The 21,979-nt window shown below is 39.3% G+C and overlaps 1 protein-coding gene across 1 annotated transcript in view; it reads right to left on the bottom strand.

The window, feature by feature from the left end:
- Positions 1-21,979, bottom strand: part of eys (eyes shut homolog) — a 292,650-nt gene that overhangs the window by 178,108 nt on the left and 92,563 nt on the right. The gene's annotated exons all lie outside the window — the stretch shown is intronic.

Raw genomic sequence — 21,979 nt, forward strand, 5'->3', positions numbered from 1 at the left:
AAAACACAAAACTTGGTTAAGATATTTATCTGACAAAATTATTTGGCAAAAAAAAGGAAACTACAGATACAGGTTTTATCTTACTATGCAAAAAATAAAAAAAAATAAAAAAAAATTCACAGGCTACAACATACATCATTTGTTCTCTGTTGTTTTGCATGTTGTCATCATTACTTTGTATGGCATCCTGGCCAGATATTATGCCCCCACAATTTGGCATGTTTCACTGTGTTATCACAAATAAAACAATTGACTCCAAGCACAACTATGCAATATGCTTACAAAATCTTTAACAAAGTTTTAAGATGTCAATTTTCCTAGGCTGGACATCACTTTTGGTCGCTACTGTATAATGCTAAAAATAAGACACTATACTCACTGCTTGACATGACAAATACCAAGAATTACCCATATATTTTTATTTACGCTTACTGTATTATTTTAACTTTTACTAATGTTTTTCCATTTAATTTATTATGTAGTTAGGTAACAATGACTTTAATATCAATATATATCCATCCATCCATCTGCTTCCGCTTATCTGGGGCCGGGTTTCGGGGGCAGCAGTCTAAGCAGAGACGTCCAGACTTCCCTCTCCCTAGACACTTCCTCCAGCTCTTCTGGGGGAATACCGAGGCGTACCCAGGCCAGCCAGGAGACATAAACCCTCCAGCGTGACCTTGGTCTTCCCTGGGGTCTCCTCCCAGTGGGACGCGCCCGGAACACCTCCCCGGGAAACTGTCCAGGAGGCATCCGGAACAGATGCCCGAGCCACCTCAGCCTGCTCCTCTCGATGTGGAGGAGCAGCAGCTCTACTCTGAGCTCCTCCCGAGTGATCGAGCTCCTCACCCTAACTCTAAGGGAGCGCCCAGCCACCCTGCGGAGAAAGCTCATTTAGGCCACCTGTATCCGGGATCTTGTCCTTTCGGTCACTACCGACAGCTCATGACCATAGGTGAGAGTAGGAACGTAAATCGACCGGCAAATCGAGAGCTTCGCCTTGCAAGCTCAGCTCCTTCTTCACCACGACAGACCGGTACATCGACCGCATTACTGCAGAAGCTGCATCGATCCGTCTGTCAATCTCCCATTCCACCCTTCCCTCACTCGTGAACAAGACCCCCAGATACTTGAACACCTCCACTTGAGGCAGGAACTCTCTACCAACCTGAAGCGAGCAAGCCACCCTTTTCCGACTAAGAATCCTGGCCTCGGACTTGGAGGTGCTGATTCTTATCCCAGCCGTTTCACACTTGACTGCAAACCGTCCCAGTGCACGCTGAAGGTCCTGGTCTGATGAGGCCAACATGAAAACATCATCCGCAAAAAGCAGAGATGAAATCGTGTGGTCCCCAAACCGGACACCCTCCGGCCCATGGCTGCGCCTAGAAATTCTGTCCATAAAAATTATGAACAGAACCGGTGACAAAGGGAGTCCTGCCAGAGTCCAGCATGCACCGGGAACAAGTCTGACTTACTGCCGGCAATGTGAACCAAGCTCCTACTCTGGCTGTACAGGGACCGGACAGCCCTTAACATAGGGCACCGGACCCCATACTCCCAGAGCACCCCCCACAGGACGCCACGAGGGACACAGTCGAATGCCTTCTCCAAATCCACAAAGCACATGTGGATTGGTTGGGAAAACTCCCATGAACCCTCCAGCACCCTGGAGAGGGTATAAAGCTGGTCCAGTGTTCCACAACCGGGACGAAAACCACACTGTTCCTCCTGAATCCGAGGTTCTACTATCAGCCAAATTTTCCTCTCCAGTACCCTGGCATAGACTTTCCCGGGAAGGCTGAGAAGTGTGATACCCCTGTAGTTGGAACACACCCTCCGGTCCCCCTTCTTGAAAAGAGGGACCACCACCCCGGTCTGCCAGTCCAGTGGTACTGTCCCCAGGATGCTGCAGAGGCGTGTCAGCCAAGACAGCCCCACAACATCCAGAGACTTGAGGTACTCAGGACGGATCTCATCCACCCCTGGTGCCTTGCCACCGAGGAGTTTCTTGACTACCTCGGTGACTTCAGCTTGGGTGATGGACGAGTCCACCTTCCTCAATGGATGACGTGTCGGTGGGATTGAGGAGATCCTCGAAGTACTCCTTCCACTGTCCGACGATATCCCCAGTTGAGGTCAACAGCTGCCCACCTCCACAGTAAACAGTGCTGATAGGGCACTGCTTGCCCCTCCTGAGGCGCCGGACAGTTTGCCAGAATCTCTTCGAGGCCAACTGATAGTCCTTCTCCATGGCCTCACCGAACTCCTCCCAGGCCCGATTCTTTGCCTCCACAACCACCCGGGCTGCAGTACACTTGACCTGCCGGTACCCGACAGCAGCCTCTGAAGTCCCACAAGCCAGCCAGGCCTGGTAAGACTCCTTCTTCAGCTTGACGGCATCCTTACTTCCGCCACCACCGGGTGCGGGGATTGCCGCATCGACAGGCACCGGAGACCTTACGGCCATAGCTCCGAGCGGCTGCATCGACAATGGAGGTAGAGAACATAGTCCATTCGGAACTCAATATCTCCAGACTCCCTCGGGATCTGGTCGAAGCTCAGCCGGAGGTGGGAGTTGAAGATCTCTCTGACAGGGGACTCGGCCAAACGTTCCCAACAGACCCTCACAGTACGTTTGGGTCTGCCGAGTCTGTCTAGCTTCCTCCCCCGCCATTGGATCCAACTCACCACCAGGTGATCAGTTGACAGCTCCACCCCTCTCTTCAACCGAGTGTCCAAGACATGCGGCCGGAGGTCAGATGAAACGACCACAAAGTCGATCATCGACCTCCGGTCTAGGGTGTCCTGGTGCCAAGTGCCCTGATGGACACCCTTATGCTTGAACATGGTGTTCGTTATGGACAAACTGTGATATATATATATATATATATATATATATATATATATATATATATATTTTTTTTTTACAAATGTGAAGCTACAATAGCCACAAATGAGTGATCATGTCCTCAAGGGCTTTCAAAGGATATGAATACTAATACTAATGTCCAATCTCCTCTTCTATTTGAATTGGGCAGTGACATTGAGGCAGTTGTTTAGAGCAGACAAGGCCTGTGAATTTCAGTACAATCAATGGGACATCTGAACTGCCAACATCCCTCTTTCAGAGCATGTTGCAGAGACATTGATGTTTATTTAAATTTAAAGAGTGATTGCTATGCTGGCACTATTTAGAGTTTAATCTATGCTCCTCTTTTGAAAGCCTCTTGTATTCTCCTGTGTGCTAACTTGTACTGTCAACTAAGAACATTCTGGGCAATACATCTGCAAAAATTACAACCCTGAAAAAGATCTTGCTGGGCCATAGAGGCTCTTTAAAAAGAGCAGAGATCAGTCTAAATATTCATCAAAAACCTGTTTTTGTAGAATACTGTATGATGCCTTATAACTCCATCATTATAACTTACTATGCCTTATAATGTCCCAAAAATGTTAATAATAAAAAAGTATCTACTAAAATTCCCTAGAATTTTTACAAAATATGCAAACTGAAAGATGCATGATTACTGTAGTATGTTGTTAGGAGAAAAATCTGAAAAGCAGCAAAAGTCTAAAGTCAAGTCAAGTCATCTTCATTTATATAGCGCTTTTAACAATGTAGATTGTTTCAAAGCAGCTTTACAGAGATAAACGTATAATTTAAGGTAATAGAGATTGTTTTGGCTTTATAGCAGTTCTTGAATAAAGTTATTTTCCAGCTAAAGTTAGTTTTGATTGATTCGCTTCCGTCGCAACGATCATTTGTTATTAAATTAGGGGCCGCTAAGACGACACCATTCTCTTTAAACGTGAACCTGTGATAAACGCTGATGGTGTTCACATGCGCATTAAGAATTGGTTCTATAGTTATGTGTGTTTGAATATATGTGCGCAGGTTTGTAATTCCCTACAAACCAAGCCTAAACAAAGTACTGGTCTTTCCTTATAAATTTTGATATAGAATTTTATTTTGTCATTTCGGGGTAGGTACGCGAAACAAATTTCCCGAAAACACTTTATCTGTAGAGTGGTAAAGGGATCCTCCATAGGGAGAGACTAGTTGGCACTTCAGCACTGCGTTGTCATCGGGTCCAGGCGAAGGTCCTTCGTCAGATCTGGATACGGCCTGGATCCGGCAGGCTGCGGGAAAACCTCGGGATAAACAAAGACGCTAAAATAAGCGTAGATGCCATTCTTCTTATGATGTAACGAGTACATCAGGATTTATGGGAAGTGTTCCCGGTTCCGGCTGACCTAATCTATGCAGCCTAACATTGAATTATAGAAGTCTATAATGTATTATGTGTATGCTAGGTCAAAGAGATGCATCTTTAATCTAGCTTTGAACTGACAGAGTGTGTCTGCTTCCCGGAAAATGTTAGGAAGACTGTTCCAAAGTTTTGGTGCTAAATAGGAAAAGTTATCTAAAACTTATCCCCCTTAAATATAATTTAGTAGCAACTGAGATGTAAAAGATCTCGTTATGATTTTTCCAATTACCCAAATTAATAGTTATTCTAGTCATGCAAGTACACATCTTTTACTAGGAAAAGTCCAACATCTCCAAAACTGTTTGCTTGACACTTCCATTACAGTAATGGTCAAATCAACAATATGATCGGGCTTATTCAGGTCAAATCATACTAAAAAGGCTGAAAATAATTTCCCAGCCAATGTGAATGCGTGTTGGAGAGTTAACACTGCTGTAAAGATGCGATGGCTTTGCCAATAAGACAGTTGGATTTTCTAATTGAAAGGTGGGAGTTAATTTTCTTCGGTCACCACAGTGAGTAGGGTTGTCAAAAGTACCAGTACTTCGGTACCAAGCTGGTACTCCAGTATTTCTGCATTACCAGTAGTACAGAGTACCGGGTATATTCAGTACCCGCTTGTAGGTGGTTTGGTTTCTTTCAAACACTCCTGTGTGTATCTGTGTAAGTGGTCTGTGAAGAACATCAAATCGATTTACAACGTGCTTTTGAGACGTTGATCATTGCAGCCAATAACAGACATACTGTATCTGTTGAGCATGTGAACGCTGCTCAGTACACTGCAAAGTTTCTGGATTTACAACAGTATCTAAATGCGCAATTGAACCTGAAACTGAAATGACTGGCAGAGGGTGGCAGTGACATAACTATAGCAACAAATGGGACAAAACAATCTGATGCTGTATGTCAAAATAGATGTATATTAATTGTATTAAGAGTGTAAATGCAATTTTACTGTTGTTAGTACCGACTACTGGAATTTTGGGACCGTACGGCAAGCCTAATGGTGAAGGCTACAATTTTTCCCATTCTCTCCTTATTCTGCCTGTTATTATTCCAAAAAGATCTCAGTGTAGTAATGCAATGAGAAGGCATGTGGTATAAGGCTCAACTAAAGCTCACCAGATAATTTTACTATAAAATAGTAACATAATTTCCCTGCAAGTTGCTGGACACAACTTGTTAATTCTCTTGCGTTCAAATATTTGCATTTCAAAAAATTCCATTAATGATGTGACTCAACACTGAGTTAACAAATTTCCTCTAGGAGATGGGCATATTTTTAGATCTTTGTTGTTTTGCTTCTTGTGCTCTAACAAGCCACATACAGTATTGATTAGTTTGGCTCGCAGTAACATAATAGGAAAATCTGAATAAATCAAAACATTTTTTACAACAGCTACTTAGCAATGCATTCCTGAGGGAACATGCATGCATAACCCCCCTGCTAGATCAATGAAAGTAAAATTATTGGTGCAGAAGACAGAACCACATTGAATTTGCTTCACTTCAGTAGGTGCCCTTAAAATTTACATTTGAATGACATGAAGTAAATATATCAGCCCCTCTGTAAACCACACACCCCGCTGGTACACTACATGCGCAGAAGTAGATGCAAACCCTTTTAATTATAGCATTTTGCCATTTTGTTGTTGACATACACACCACTCATTGACTTTTATGATAGTTTGCATGCTCATAAAATACCTCCTTGAGGACAGTCAAAATTCGAGCCCTGTCTTGGGTAACTGAAGGTCTTATTGCAAAGAAGAAATGTTCAGGATTAACAGCGGTTCAGCTATGAAGTGGAAAACTACACCAAACGTGCATGATCCCTGACTACTGAAGCGTGTAAGATTGCAAGCAATGTTAACATACAGCTGAACTCTTAGAAGCAAAGTCAGCTCAACAACTGTTCAATGAGTTTCAACAGCTGTGCAGCCACAAACCAGCTCATTTGTGGGCTGTAGAAGTGTGAAGCTCACCATTACTGGACTCTTGAACAGTTAAAATCCATTCTCTGGAGTGATGGATCACTCATCACCATCTGCCAGCCTGAAGGATGAATCTGGATTTGCCAGGAGAACTCTACCTGCCCAAAAGCACAGTACCAGCTGTACAGTTTGGAGAAGAAATAATACTTTTTTCATTGTTAAGGCAATTCCCTTAAGCTTTACATAGAATATAATATAATATAATATATATATATAATTTATTTTTTTCTCTAAGAAAAAAGTTAATTATTCTGGTAATAATAATAAGCTTTCTGGTTGCTGTTTTTCCATTTAAAATGGTTTGTTAGATGGCTGTGGATGCCCTGACCTCAACCCCACAAAGCATATTTGGATGCAAATGGATTCTCTCAACATCAGTGCCAAAAATCAGAATTGCTTGCAGTGAAATGGAGGCAAAACTGAGACACACTGGCTCTGTACCAAAACCTCCTGAGCGGCCTCGATGTCCACACTAGAAAACATCTTCAAAGCAGCATCATAATCGAAGTGGGACATCTTAAAAGGTGCTCTGAGTAATTTTAACATCACGGCTAAAATGTCCCAACTACCTGGCATTTATCAATGAATTGGGTGTCCTGGGGTATCACATATCAAATTTTTCGAGTGGCAATTTTTTATTTATTATCAGACATTAAATTTTTCACATTCAGGTTTATTGATTGCGTCTTGAATGGCTGGGCTTTGAAGAGAGTGTGTGTGGTGAAAGTTAGCAAAATGACAGATGCTATCAAAATAACTAATAACACTTAAAGCACCCTGGCTTTAGGTCATCTAAAACAATATTTATATATAGCAGCCATTATCTGCCTTTAAGTGCATCTGGGAAGCTTGTACCTGCAGAAAGCCATTCTTTATCACGACAGATCACACGTTCAAATCTGAAAAATAACACAGAAGTGGCCTGAACAAAACAAAACAAAACAATGCGGACCTGACAAAATAGATCAGGTCAGAACAGAAACGACAGAACAAACATAACTTAACTATAAAATAACTTTGCAAACCAATTCATTACCATTTACAACCAACTTACTTTCAACTAACTGATACACCCCTCATGACACCACAACTTAGCGGCTCGTGTATCATCTACAATTCAGAGTTTCCTCACTTTGCTTGGTCATTCACGTATTTCAAACTTGATATTTCCAACTCCACTTAATGGGCACAATAATGTGCACTAACTTGATACACAACTAAACATGACTAAGCTCACATCTGATGTTAGCATGTAGCTAAGCAGCCTGATAGTCCAGTAAGAAAATAAAAACATTGCACATTCAAATATTAGGTGAAATGATGCTTGTTCATTACATTAGGAACCATTTCTTATCAATACTTTTCTGTTTTTGAAATCTGCATTTGACAACTACCTTAACATTACTACCCAGGTTGATTTTGGGATATATTCTAAGTTTAAAGCTAGCATATGAGGAACATTTGAAACAGCTGATCTTAAAATGTTTTCATTAAACACATCCTATTCTAAATTATTCCTCACATAGCTTATATAAAAAAAATAAATAAAAAAAAAGGTAGAAACGTTAAAAGGCGTGAAGTGGAGGAAAGTGCAGGACTCAAATTTTCGGACATTTTATGCTGCCATAAATGCTTTCCAGTGCATGGTCACGCTACAAAATGACTATCATTAGCTCTGTCACAGGCTAAGGCTGCAGGAGGCCCGTGACTAATGCTGGGCCATCAGCACCATCGGTGTGGGCAAATTCTCATCATTCCTCAAACTGACCATGGAACCAATTTCTACCTCTCCCCATGTCATAAAATCTGACAATTATCCTGACTTCATTAATAATGCATAGCAGTCCTCGCCCGCAATCAAGGTTTAATCAGCAATGTGTCTCACAGGTAGGGCATTGACTGAGCCAAGAAATTATTGGCAAATTGTAAGGATTTATTTCCCCCCTCAACTTAATGATATAAATGACTTGGGGTAATTTAGTTGGTTTAACAAGCAGGCCGACGTTATCAAACCAGAGATGCTGTTTGCATATGTGGCTGCTGCCATGGTAACAATGCAATTAATCAGTGTTATTGATTCTTGGGTGCATTCAGATTCAATCAGGCAACAAAAGAAAAGAAAACAAAAAAAAACAAACAATTGCTAATAAACTAAATAAATAAAAGAATGAGAATACAATTAAATTACTAAATCTAAATGGATTAGCACAGGTTTGCACAAATGCTTACTGGTGGTGTTGTGTGTAATTTCTTCCGATGTTAAGATATTTTCTCCTGTCTCATCTTAATATGCATGAGATTTAAGGAAGAATTTCCCTGATAAGTGTAAACACTGTGGTCTATCAAAACATTGCTTACTTGACCATTCCCATACCTTACATTCCTTGCTTAATAATGCCTTGTGTGTGGGGCGGAGCTATATCCTTATCTGACCAGTTAATGACAGGGAGAGTGTTTCCGGAATGATTTTTTTAATTCATATAAATAATATAAATATATATATACATATATGCTCTATTTGATGCCTAGAGGAACAGAAATTCACACTTCACCTTTAAATGGACAAACTTGCCTTACCTTGAATCAGTAACTTTACTAGATTTCATTCTCATGTATAATTTAAAATCATGATTCCTTGCAAACAGTTCCCAATTCATTAAATTTTTTCCCCACATGGATTCAACTTGCACTAAATCAAATCTAACTAGTTTGATTGCATTTCTGTGAATCAAAAGCAAGCACCCTTATAATAATTTGACAGGCTCCAATCAGTCAGTGTTGTTTGACTAAGAGTAATGTGGCAGAGCAATTGTGCAAATGACTCATTGTGCAAATTAAATGTTTAATCGTTGTCACTGCAACAGCACTTTTATGACACCACAACCAGATTTAAACCATAACAATAACCCATAATGACATAACAAACAATAACCCATAATGACAACGTGAAAGTTGTCTGAAATCTTCGCAAATTTATTAAAAATAAAAAATCGAAAAAATGTACAATATACATAAGTATTCACAGCCTTTGCCATTACACTCAAAATTGAGCTCAGGTTCATCCTGTTTCCACTGATCATCCTTGAGATGTTTCTACAACTTGATTGGAGTCCACCTGTGGTAAATTCAGTTGATTGGACATGATTTGGAAAGGCACAAGGAATAGTCTGTAGACCTCCGAGACAGGATTGTATCGAGGCACAGATCTGGGGAAGGGTGCAGAAAAATTTCTAGAGCATTGAAAGTCCCAATGAGCACAGTGGCCTCCATCATCCATAAATGGAAGAAGTTTGGAACAACCAGGACTCTTCCTAGAGCTGGCCGCCTGGCCAAACTGAGCGATCGGGGGAGAAGGGCCTTAGTCAGGGAGGTGACCAAGAACCCGATGGTCACTCTGACAGAGCTCCAGCGTTTCTCTGTGGAGAGAGGAGAACCTTCCAGAAGAACAACCATCTCTGCAGCACTCCACCAATCAGGCCTGTATGGTAGAGTGACCAGATGGAAGCCACTCAGTAAAAGGCACATGACAGCCCGCCTGGATTTTGCCAAAAAGGCACCTGAAGAACTCTCAGACCATTAGAAACAGAATTCTCTGGTCTGATGAAACAAAGATTGAACTCTTTGGCCTGAATGGCAAATTATCCTGTTTGGAGGAAACCAGGCACCGATCATCACCTGGCCAATAGCATCCCTACAGTGAAGTATGGTGGTCGCAGCATCATGCTGTGGGGATGTTTTTCAGCAGCAGGAACTGGGAGACTAGCCAGGATCGAGGGAAAGATGAATGCAGCAATGTAGAGGGACATCCTTGATGAAAACCTGCTCCAGAGCGTTCTGGACCTCAAACTGGGGTGACGGTTCATCTTCCAACAGGACAATGACCCTAAGCACACAGCCAAGATAACAAAGGAGTGGCTACAGGACAACTCTGTGAATGTCCTTGAGTGGCCCAGCCAGAGCCCAGACTTGAACCCGATTGAACATCTCTGGAGAGATCTGAAAATGGCTGTGCACCAATGCTCCCCATCCAACCTGATGGAGCTTCAGAGGTTCTGCAAAGAAGAATGGGAGAAACTGCCCAAAAATAGGTGCGACAAGCTTGTAGCATCATACTCAAAAAGACTTGAGGCTGTAATTGGTGCCAAATGTGCTTTAACAAAGTATTGAGCAAAGGCTGTGAATACTTATGTGCATGTGATTTATTTTTCTTTTTTTTCTTTTTTTTTCTTTTTAATAAATTTGCAGAGAATTGAAACAAATTCCTTTTACGTTGTCATTATGGGGTATTGTTTGTAGAATTTTTAGGAAAATTTAATCCATTTTGGAATAACGCTGTAACATAACAAAATGTGGAAAAAGTGAAGCGCTGTGAATACTTTCCGGATGCACTGTAACTCTGATTGCATTCGTCTGAAAGAAGAATGTCATGTACACCTAGGATGGCTTGAGGGTGAGTAAATCATAGGATAATTTTCATTTTTGGGTGAACTATCCCTTTAAGTCACCTGTACATATTCTGCTCTTCACACAGTTGCATTCTAGCAGAACCTGATTTATATCTCTTTTGATTTATCTCACAGAGATGGCTGCCAAAGCGTGCACAGCAGAACAGAGTCATTACTACAGTCCCCTTGGTTAGTTTAATCCCACAGGCAATTAGGATTTGTAGGACTTTGTTTTCCACTCAAAAGAAGCTTTACAGGGTTGTTATTGATTCTGAAAGCTCCGCGGGCACACACAGACTCAACCCACTGGATCATTTAATCATGTTTAATAAGAGGCAGTCATTGCCTCTCTGATTTATTGCATTAAGCAAGCCAGTGACAAATCCAGGGACAACCCAGGTCAAAGCAAAATCATCTTCACACTGATACACATGCACTCAGATTGGACCACACACACACACACACAGACAGGCAAATCTATCAATGCAACAGTTCAAATGATTTTGTTTTGTTTTAGACTTTTATTCAGCAAGGATTCATTAAATTGATCAAAAGTGACAGTAAAGATATGTATAATGTTACTACAAATGTATAATTCAAATAAATGCTCTTATTTTCAACTTTCTATTAATCAAAGAATCCTGAAAACAATGATCACAGTAGCAGCACAACCATTTTGAACAACTGTATAAGAGAGGTTTATTCAGCATCAAATCAGCATCTTAGAATGATTTCTGAAGGATCATGTGACTGAAGAATGGAGTAATGATGCTGAAAATTTAGCTTTTCCATCATAGAATTATATTTAAAATAACAGTTTTCTATTTTATTACATTCATATCATAATTTTTTTTACTGTGTTTTAATCAAATAAATACAGCCTTCAAAATCTGACCCTAAAGTATTAATCTGGAGAGTAAAAAAGTCCCGGATGACCTACTAATTCCTCCAAGATCCTGAGGTAGGGATGGGAACCGAGAACCGGTTCTTCTTCAGAACCGGTGCCCAGTGAATCGATTCCTTGGAACCGTTAGCATGCCTCCTTAACGATTCCGCTTATCGGTTCCGCTCGTTCAAATGTGACACGACATCACACACGTGCTGCGTTGTTTTGGTTCAGAACGTAGCAAACACTATGAGCAAACATGGCATCGAGACAGAAGCGCTCTGACCGCGTCCTAACTACATGCGACGCGACGGCGCGACACGCGATAAAAAGTATAATTTTCCATGTTAATCAAAGTTTAACCAGCCGCGACACGCGACAATTCTATTTGAAACGTATCCTATTTTACTGCGACGTCGCGCTGGAACAACAATCTCAAAGTGTGGCAATGATAATATCAGGTACTATTTTTGTGCTTTATTTAATGTTAAAAGCGTGTATAATGTGACTGAATATCATTTAGTGCTCCCAGCTTTGTAGCTGTAAAAACAACAATGGATAAGTCACATCAGATCTTGAAATTAAACAAATGGAAACAAAAACGTTCAAAATGTGAAGAAAACCTGTGTATTATTTGACAAAGATTGTTTTAGTAACTCAATAGCCTAATCCAAATGAGCACTGTTAATATTCCAAAAGGCACAAGCTCTTCCTCTTCCTGTGTTCTTAGTTTTTATGGCACATAAATGGCAGTTTTATTTATTTTTTTGTCCGGACCAATGAATGTGAAAATTATCAATTTCCTAATCCTAAGGCACTCTTCTTGATAATCTTTCAAGGCACACACTAGCGTGCCGTGGCATACTGGTTGAGAAACACTGCCCTAGGCTATAGGTCCCTGGACTTTACTTTGAGAAGTAGCTCACCTACTTTTAGGTTTGTTCTGAGGTTGCTACACATAATTTGTGTATACTCTGTGCTGTGTCTTCTGATCAGATATTAAAGCGAGTTAATACAAACAAATTTGTACTTATTCCCTCACCCAATAAGAATCGATAAGAGAATCGCTAAGGAATCGGATCGATAAGCAATATCGATAATGGAATCGGAATCGTTAAATTCTTATCAATTCCCATCCCTATCCTGAGGTGTGCATTCGATGAACACTTTACTATCCCACGAGGCCACGGGAGAGGATTTATAAATGGCACTGAAGCGATGCAACTAACGCTTGTCGGTCACATGACAGTAACAACATGGCCGATGTAGTACGTCCGAATTTCATTCATACTACCCATATTCATCCTATATAGAACATCCTTTTTTAACGGTCGCAAAGTAAATTCAGACTCAAATTTGTACCTAGTACCTATTTCGGACACAGCGTAGCATTCAGAAACTAATACATTTGGAAACTAGAATGTAACTATAGCGGTACTCTCTGCCTCAAAAGCCCATAGCAACAACCATTAGCAAGTCAGACACAAGTCAGAGTGCTCAAGGTTAAAAACCTTTTTGTGTATCTTCTTTAACCATGAAGAAATGTGATCCTATTAGAGCTCTGCAGGAGATCCAGCATGTTATACAGGGAGGACTTTGTCAGTTCCACCTAGAGATCTGTCATGACTGAGAAGCCTAACAACACCGTCACCACAGCTCTGGAAGCAACACGAGGGATTACTGAACAGCCAGAGGGGCCCTTCATTATTGTCAGTGTGTTTTAGATAACAGGTGTACACATCGTGTAAGAAGGTTCACCCTCAGGATTACACTTTTACAGATGAGGGTAGATGGTTTCTTTGGAAAGCCATCTGATTTAACGTAGGGGAACGACGATACAACTGATTCACGATGCTCCATCAAAGTCCCTTTAAGGCAAAACAGTCAACTCGCTAGCCATCTTACTAACATTCCTGCTGTTTTCTATTAAGGCATAAGAGCTCCTATATAGCTGAAAGACTAAGGGCCCTATCATACACCCGGCGCAATGCAGCTCCAGGCGCGAGGCAAGTGTTTTTTGCTAGTTTCAGCCCAACGCAGTTATCATTTTCACGTCCTGCGCCACGTTGTTTAAATAGCAAATGCATTTTCGCACAAATGGGCGTGCTGGTCTGAGAACGAGGTGTGTTCAGGCACATTTTTGGCGCGTTGCTATTTTGAGGCAACTGAAATAGACTGCGCCTTTGACCAACTGAAACCTGGTCTTAAGTCAATGGCGCAAGTAATGAGCGCCTATAGGCGGGTCCACAATGCGCGTACACTTTGTCTCGTAGATGGTCTGCTCACGTGCTTCACGAGCAGATCCGTTTTTCCGCTTGCAAATTCCGCCATGCAAATAGCAATCCGCCATGGCGCAAGCGCAACTGGCTTTTAAAGGGAATGGGAGATGAGACTCTGATTGGTTTATTGCACGTTATGCCCAAAACACACCCATTACTCATTAAGAGAATAGGGACATCCCTTTTAGACCATGCGCCGGGTGCAATGACCATTTTTCCCGTCGTTAAACCAGCAAAAGTGGATTCGGACACGCTCTAAGTGCACTTGCGCCGTGAACTTTAGACCATGCGCTTAGATCGTTAAAATAGGGCCCTAAAATCTCCAAAACTGTTTGTCAAGATACGTTCCAATAATACACTTCAAATCAGCCAAAAGATTTTAGAAAATTATCCTATACGAGAAGAAATGGTTCTAAATAGAATCTTGAAGGGTTCTGTCAAGCAATTCACATATACAACTAGGGATGTCCCGATCAGGTTTTTTTGCCCTCGAGTCCGAGTCCGAGTCATTTGATTTTAAGTATCTGCCGATACCGAGTCCCGATCCGATACTTCTATAATGCAAAAAAAAAAAGAATAAAGAAGAGTGAAAAAAACAGATCCAGGATGTTCCTTATTTTTTATTTAATTCACCTTATTTTAACATTCAACAACTCTTTTAACAAACAGAGCACTTCTGTGAGGTAGCTTGAACAATCAAGTAATAAATTCTTCACTTTTGGACTTTAGTGCAACAGTAAATATTAAAAAAAAGTCTAATATATAAACAAATAGCACCTCAACTTAAAATATCCGGTAGGCATGTAAACAAATAAAAAATAAAAGTGCCACAGTGTTTGCAAAGCCAGTAATGTGCTTTTAGGAACTGCCCTCCTAACTCTTACGCCAGTTTCACACTGCACTGTTAGCAGAGCGTGCAGCGCGTATTTTTTTCGCCGCCCATGTTAACAGATTAAACCAGGCTTTAGAGCATTCACACCGCACGCAGAGGCGGCGCGGCAGTGCGTAGCAGAGCAGAGCAGAAGTGCCGCGATCGTTTCGGCGCCGAGTCTATTTTTGCTGCGCCGCTTTTGCTGAATTAAAGTGACAATACATTGATCATGGCCAAAATACACCGCAGTTTTATCCAAAAAGTGCATTGATGATATCTATTGTGTTTTAAACAGTCAATCAAATGACCAACAGCAATTTAAAAAGAAAACAAATGTCCAAAAACAAACTTGTTGCCATAACAATAAAAACAAAGATGAACCAAAAGTTATATAAATGAAATTATTAATAAAATAAGCTTCTTGACAAGTCTTTTCTCTTAAATGTATTTGAAAACGAAAAAAAGCAATGCCAACTTATCCATTATAGACTCTGTCTGTACACAACCCGCGGTTCAGCCGCGCGTGACAAACGCTGCCAGTATGAAAGCAAAACGCGCGTGTCCTGCTCCTGCTCACCATATGCACTGCTCCTGCGCTGCTTACACTCTAATAACGCGTGCAGTGTGAAACCGCCGTAACTCTGTGTCACCGCATAATAGAGGTGTTAAAAAATAATGAGAATATAAATACATATATATTCGAGTCCTGATCGGGAGGTAACGTCCGATTCCGATCGAGTCTGAAAACACGCGATCGGGCCCGATTTCCGATCACGTGATCGGATCGGGACATCCCTATATACAACCTTTTAGAACCATCATATATAGAACCATCAAGGGATAATTTTATGGATTTAGTTTGAATTAATTTTGCTTTGATAAATGTTTTATTCTGATAAAATGTTATGAATTTGAACATCAAGTAAACATACTTTATCACGCAATAAAAAAAAACATGTTAAACATACAATCGTTTAAGACATTTCTCCTTATATAGAACATTTTTGGCATAAAGGGTTATTTAAAATTCAGTCAAGAACCCTGAGGTTCCATATTAAACCACATTAAACCTTTTTTCCCCCTATGAGTGTATCAAAAAGGCTCACAACTCCAATTTATACAGCTACCATATTAGGAGTTGCAGTTTCTTCCATTCATTTTCCCATGAATGGTCCGTCAACTCCAACTTATACTGTCTCTCTACTGACACAAGTGATGACAACCATCAAAATCTGAGGTAAACAGCCTTTAGCAGATACATTATGAAGCTAGTCACCTCATTTTAAGATCAAACCACAGTCTTATATTAAAATTTTCTTAAAACTAACCTATCATGTAGTTTAAAATAATTTAAAGTGGTGTAAATTCTGGTGTAAATTCTGGATTGATGTGTACCACTAAAACATCATAATGGCACGAAACATCTATGAAATGTCTACACTTCTATCGTCCTTGAAGAAGTGTATATGAGGTTCTCATTTGCATAGGACATCACCAGCAATCGCTCAGACATGTCAAGAATAAGTGGTGGTAGACTAATGAAGATGTGCTTATTGATATAGTGGCATAAAACGCTTTAAAATAATCAGCAACAAATGAAATTCACACTAGCTGCATAGAATAATGATGCAAGGTAGCCAAGCTCTTTAATCTCTGGCACTTGTGGAAAATACCACTGGTGCAGGCAGTTCAGACAGTCAAGGGAAATAAAGTGTTTGAAACTTTTGCTATTAATATAAAGGAGACTAAAGGAAACAAACTTTCCTGTCTTGTCAGACTTTATACTGTGCTCGTAGCATACACTCTTCAATGAACCCTCATTTCCCTCTACACTCATGGTCTTCAGGGTCCGTTCGGAGCGATTGTATAATTTTAAATACAAATTATTTTTGAAATGATGAAATTATGTTTTTTATTTACTTCCCAACTATTCATTTATGCTGTGTTTTAGGGGGATATGTGGTATGTTACCTATTTAGCAAAAAATTACTCAACTACACCATTAGCTTGCATACGAAATATTACATTTTTAACTTTTTTATCTAAATTAAACACAAATGCGGCGGCGCACACTGTATATATTTTTATTGTAAATAGCGCAAAATTAAATTACATGACAAATTGGTAATTTGTGTTAGCTGGGAAGGATTTGCATGCAGGTATGATGTTCATTCTATTCATCAGGAGCAGTTTTCATATGTTTCATTAACAGTTCATGTAAGTATTGTGTATTTATCATTGTAACTGTTGTTTCCGTAACCCCAAAATGCCACTTTATTTTCACTTTGTGTTATTTTGTATATTTTTAAATGACTGTGGTGGCTCATACTTATTAACTATTTTATTAATAAAAACTAGTTTGGGATTTCCTTACATTTTAATACCATTTATTCATCAGTATTAGTTGTATTCTTACAATTTATGTGTTTGTTAAGTAAAGTGGGATGGTACAGTGTGTGTGTGTGTGTGTGTGTGTGTGTGTGTGTGTGTGTGTGTGTGTGTGTGTTTATTATAATTTATTTATTATAACTTTTATAGGATAATTTTATATATATATATATATAGTGACGACAGAGGATAAAGGTGACAGGAGAGGCGAGGATCCGAATCCAAATTCATTTAATGAACAAACAAAAACACAAATAAAAACAAAGGACAGGAAACACCGAACACGAGAGAGCTTAGAACCACAAGGGAAATCCAAACCATACAGCAACAGGCCAAACCAATGACTGACCAAGAACAGGAGACACACAAGGGTTATATATACACATGAGGCTAACAAGGTAACAAGGGGAACACGAAACACCTGAGGAACCAATCAAGGTGAAAAAACTACAACTATGGCACGAGACAGAAAGTGAAACAACATTTCAAAGACAAACACAGAGATCATGACATATATTTATACATTTTGATACACACACACACACACACATATATATAAGGTTGTGAAAAGGTTGTGGCTTAATGACCATGGGAAAATGTGGGTCCCATGGCCAAACCAATTGAGAATCACTGATTTATAATATAATATAATATAATATAATAAATATAATATAATATAATATAATATAATATAATATAATTATTTGGTATTATTCTGAACATTTAAACTGACCTTCCTCACAAATGCAGGTGATATTCTATCTATTCTCCATTTCCCCACATTTCAGAGTGTTTCTGGCTCAGCTGAGGTTCACTGAGGTTCATGTCCCCCGGGCAAACCTTCCCTCAGAAGCCTGAAATCAGGACAGATTAAGACTCCCAGAGATGCATTTCACTTTCTTTTTTCTACAGCAATGTCAAACAGAACAATATTGCACTTCTCCCATTTTAGGCACCACTTTTTCAAATTTCTTGAAGATTGTTAGCAGAACTGCAAAACGGCACATTTCCAGGGGATGTTAATGGCTTTATATGTTTTGTGAAGAGAAGACACCCTTTCTGACTCAGATTTATGAAGCCATCGATTCCTCTGGCAGACTACCTGCTGGCCTGTATGCTAATAGACTGAATCTGCACATAAAGCCCTGTTGTGCCGATCTATATCACATTTGTCTGCTGGTGCAGATACAGTGTCCACATGCCACTGATAGACGAGCATGTCGATAACCTTTTGTTATAAATAAAACACGCCCACATGGGGTAATATTTGATCAATACCCGCTGGAAACGTGGCAAACTGATGCACAATGCCAATAATTAAACAAATTACAGTCTTAATAACCTCAACTGGCAATGAGCATCAATGAACATGTTTACATTAATACCAATACGCTTAACTTCCAAAAATCATCTTATTGAATGAACTCGTTGACGAACGGACTCGTCTTGGATCACATGGAAACCAATAACCTGGCAGCACAAGTAAACCACGTTTACAAGTCTTTATTAATAAATCAGTTCATTCCCCGGTAGTGACATCAAAACCTAATCACTCATGTACCTTACTCAAAGTATTGCATTTGTTATGTGAGATGTGATGTTCAAAAAACAGTGCTGGGTAACTGATTTGATCTGGATTACATAATCAGATTCCAAAAATGAAGTACTTGTAATTAGATTATATTGCAGATTATATTCTGTGAATTATCACTCAGTAAGTCATTTAACCATGTATTGTTTTTATTATAACTTTTTATTATTTTAAAATGTTATCTTTTCACCAATCCCCTGCAGTTCCATCATGAACCCCAGTCTGGGAAAACCTGACATAATGTTTAACGCACTTCATGTTGTTGATAACAAAGATGAGAATACACAATGTTATTCAATGTGAGAAATGAGTTAGGTCAAATGTAATCTAAAAGTAATCTTAAAATAGTCAGATTATATTACCTAAAATATGTAATTATTTTTTACAGTTTTTGCTGAAATATGGTGCGATGCACCTTAAGGACACTTTCCTGTCACATAGCCAGACATGCGCACTTCAAGCCGACAGAACGCAGGATGTGTTTACATGCTGGGCGAAAAAATCTAGCTGTTAATGTGTTTACATGACCACACGCATTATCTGCTTATTAAGCATAGTTGTGTTAAGAATGTGCATGAAACATGCTCAATATCATAAATTCAGCATCAACCATCTTATTATGTTCTCATGCATTCAATCATTATCAAAGCGGAGGAAATGAGAGATTAAACACATCACGGAAACACCCCAGGTTACATGTGCCCTTCTGTGCTGACAATCTAGCATCGGTTTCTCCCACCCGAACCCTAAGCATGACTCATCTGAAGTGAAGTTAAATCAGATCAAAAAAGACAAGCACTGTCACAGGTACAAGATCCACTGTCAGTGTTCTGAAAATCATTATAAATCTTAAGCATGCGAATGCATAAATCAACCTAACAATCTCTTCAACTGCCACATGTTTGGAAAAAGAGTCATTAATGGACAGCCAGCACTTCTGCCAAAGCACGTAAGCGGTATTTAACAACCAATTGTGCGTGCAATTCACCGAGAAGTTAATGTAGCATGAAGGAATGTCACACGTACAGTGCTGCCTTTTCCAAATGGGATTTCTGATACAGGGCTGTGAGCTATTCTCACTCCCACAAAGCAGCTAAGTACCAAACACTCCAAAAATACACTTTTATTTTCAAAAATACCACTTCAAGGGTGTCCAAACTACAGCCCATAGGTCATGTGCAGCACCTGTTCTGGTGCAGCCAGCGAGATACTTTAAAAATAAAACAGAGTTTAGAATTTCGCTATTGAAAAAAAAAATCATCGACCACACTTTCCTAGAATTTGGAAAATTTGGGGGGTTTGAACTGTTATGTTTGGAGGCTTCATTGAAAAATAATTCATATTAGAATTCTATATCCGAGTGTCAGACTGTTGTTCCCTAAAAGGTAAACTTATTTTATTTCCTGACAGAATACTGCACAAAATATGATTAAAACTCACATATTAAGTGTTTTAAAAAATCTGTTTTAAAAAATCTTGCTATCTGCCGTTAAGATTAACTTCCTTGGTATTTACCTACTCTATAAGACAGAATACATGTTTCAGTGACTTGCAATGCCTTTTGCAACAGAACGTAGACACAGACTACAAGCAACATCGGCCAACAGCTCACCTATCAAGGCAGTATTCTGAGAAACCAACATTTTAATCCACACCGGATGACAAAGCCCATTAAAATATAATTACATACATAGCTCCTTGCACATACAGGTCTGCTGAAGGATTATAAGAACAAGCATTTGTATTTATTGGTCTTCTGAACTGTGAGGGTAATGAGAACACGTTCACTCTCAGGGGCGAGCGGCATGCCAAGAGAATATAGATGTGAAATAATTAAACGAAAGACCTGACATTGCAGTTCACAGAGGATGCCAGTAATAAAATGTCACACTGCACTCAGAGGAGAAAAAAATACAATAATTATATGAACATGAATAGTACCATAAAGCTTTAAACATATACAATTAAATCACAAATAGGCTTAACAGAAAGAAAAAATCTGAAAAAATCAGGCTAGCATGGGGTCATTCAATGTTTTATATGTAGTGCATTCAAGAACACAACGATAATATCTCAAATGTATGGGAAAACACTGAGAGTAAAGGATTGGAAAATGATGCAAATGACGCTTTGGTATGATCACACTGTAGGATCATGAACAGGATCATCATGCGCCCTTTCAGAAAATGTCGGTTTAAATATAATCTGCCATTATATGCATTTGATTTGAGTTGTTCTTGGTACTGTGAATAACCCTTACCATCAAATAATGTCATCAAATCACCATACTCTCATGACTACCTCTTATCTAGAAATCAGTCGTTTCCGCAGCATGGTGGCAGCTTATATCCTTTTATTTTCCTGGGGGCTATGATTCAAACACTTACCGAGGGATTATTGAGACTGCACTTATTTTCTGTCATTTCCTGATATGCAAAATGCATACTTGTCAGCTTTGTAGGAGGATGCAGAGACTAAAACTAGCTCCATTTTTGCCAGAAAGCCCACTCAGTTCACCCAACCTGTTGCACATCAACGGCCCAGCAGACAGGACTGAGATGAAAAATTTGTGTTATTGAGAGTATTGCACATTTTATAATCTGCATTCATGTTATGGTCCCTGGTTTTTTTTTATTTTTATCATTGTTCTGCCTTATGGCACCATGTCTTTCATAAACTCTTTATTTCATAGATTTAACTAATATATTTGGCAAATTTAATTCATTTTAGAATAAATGTAAATGCTAATCAATAGCACTGTCAGAGTATCTGCCAATTCATTTGCACGTTTGCATTCATCATTATAGTTTAATAGATATAATATCCAGTATATATATATATATATATATATATATATATATATATATATATATATGTATATATGAGGGAAGAACAAAACACTAAAACTAAGGTATTTATCTGACAAATTATTTGGCAAAAATAGGCAAATACTATTAGAAAAAAATGCATAGAAAAACAAAAAGCTAACAGGAAGCACACATTGACTACAAAATACATTGACTACAATCAGTTATTAATATTTAGTTGGTTAGCTCTTCTTTTTGCATGTGTTCAGAACTTCTTTGCATGACAGATGGTCAAAAATTATGTCATCACAAATAGTTTCATTGCGTTAATACAAATAAAACAATTGGTAACACTTCAGTTTAGGGTCCAATTCTGACTATTAACTGTTAATAGCATGCATATTACTAGGACATTGGCTGTTTATAAGTATAGAGCACATATTA

The sequence above is a fragment of the Abramis brama genome (genome assembly GCF_963993115.1).
Source record: "Abramis brama genome assembly, chromosome: 19".
In the NCBI taxonomy this organism is placed as follows: domain Eukaryota; kingdom Metazoa; phylum Chordata; class Actinopteri; order Cypriniformes; family Leuciscidae; genus Abramis; species Abramis brama.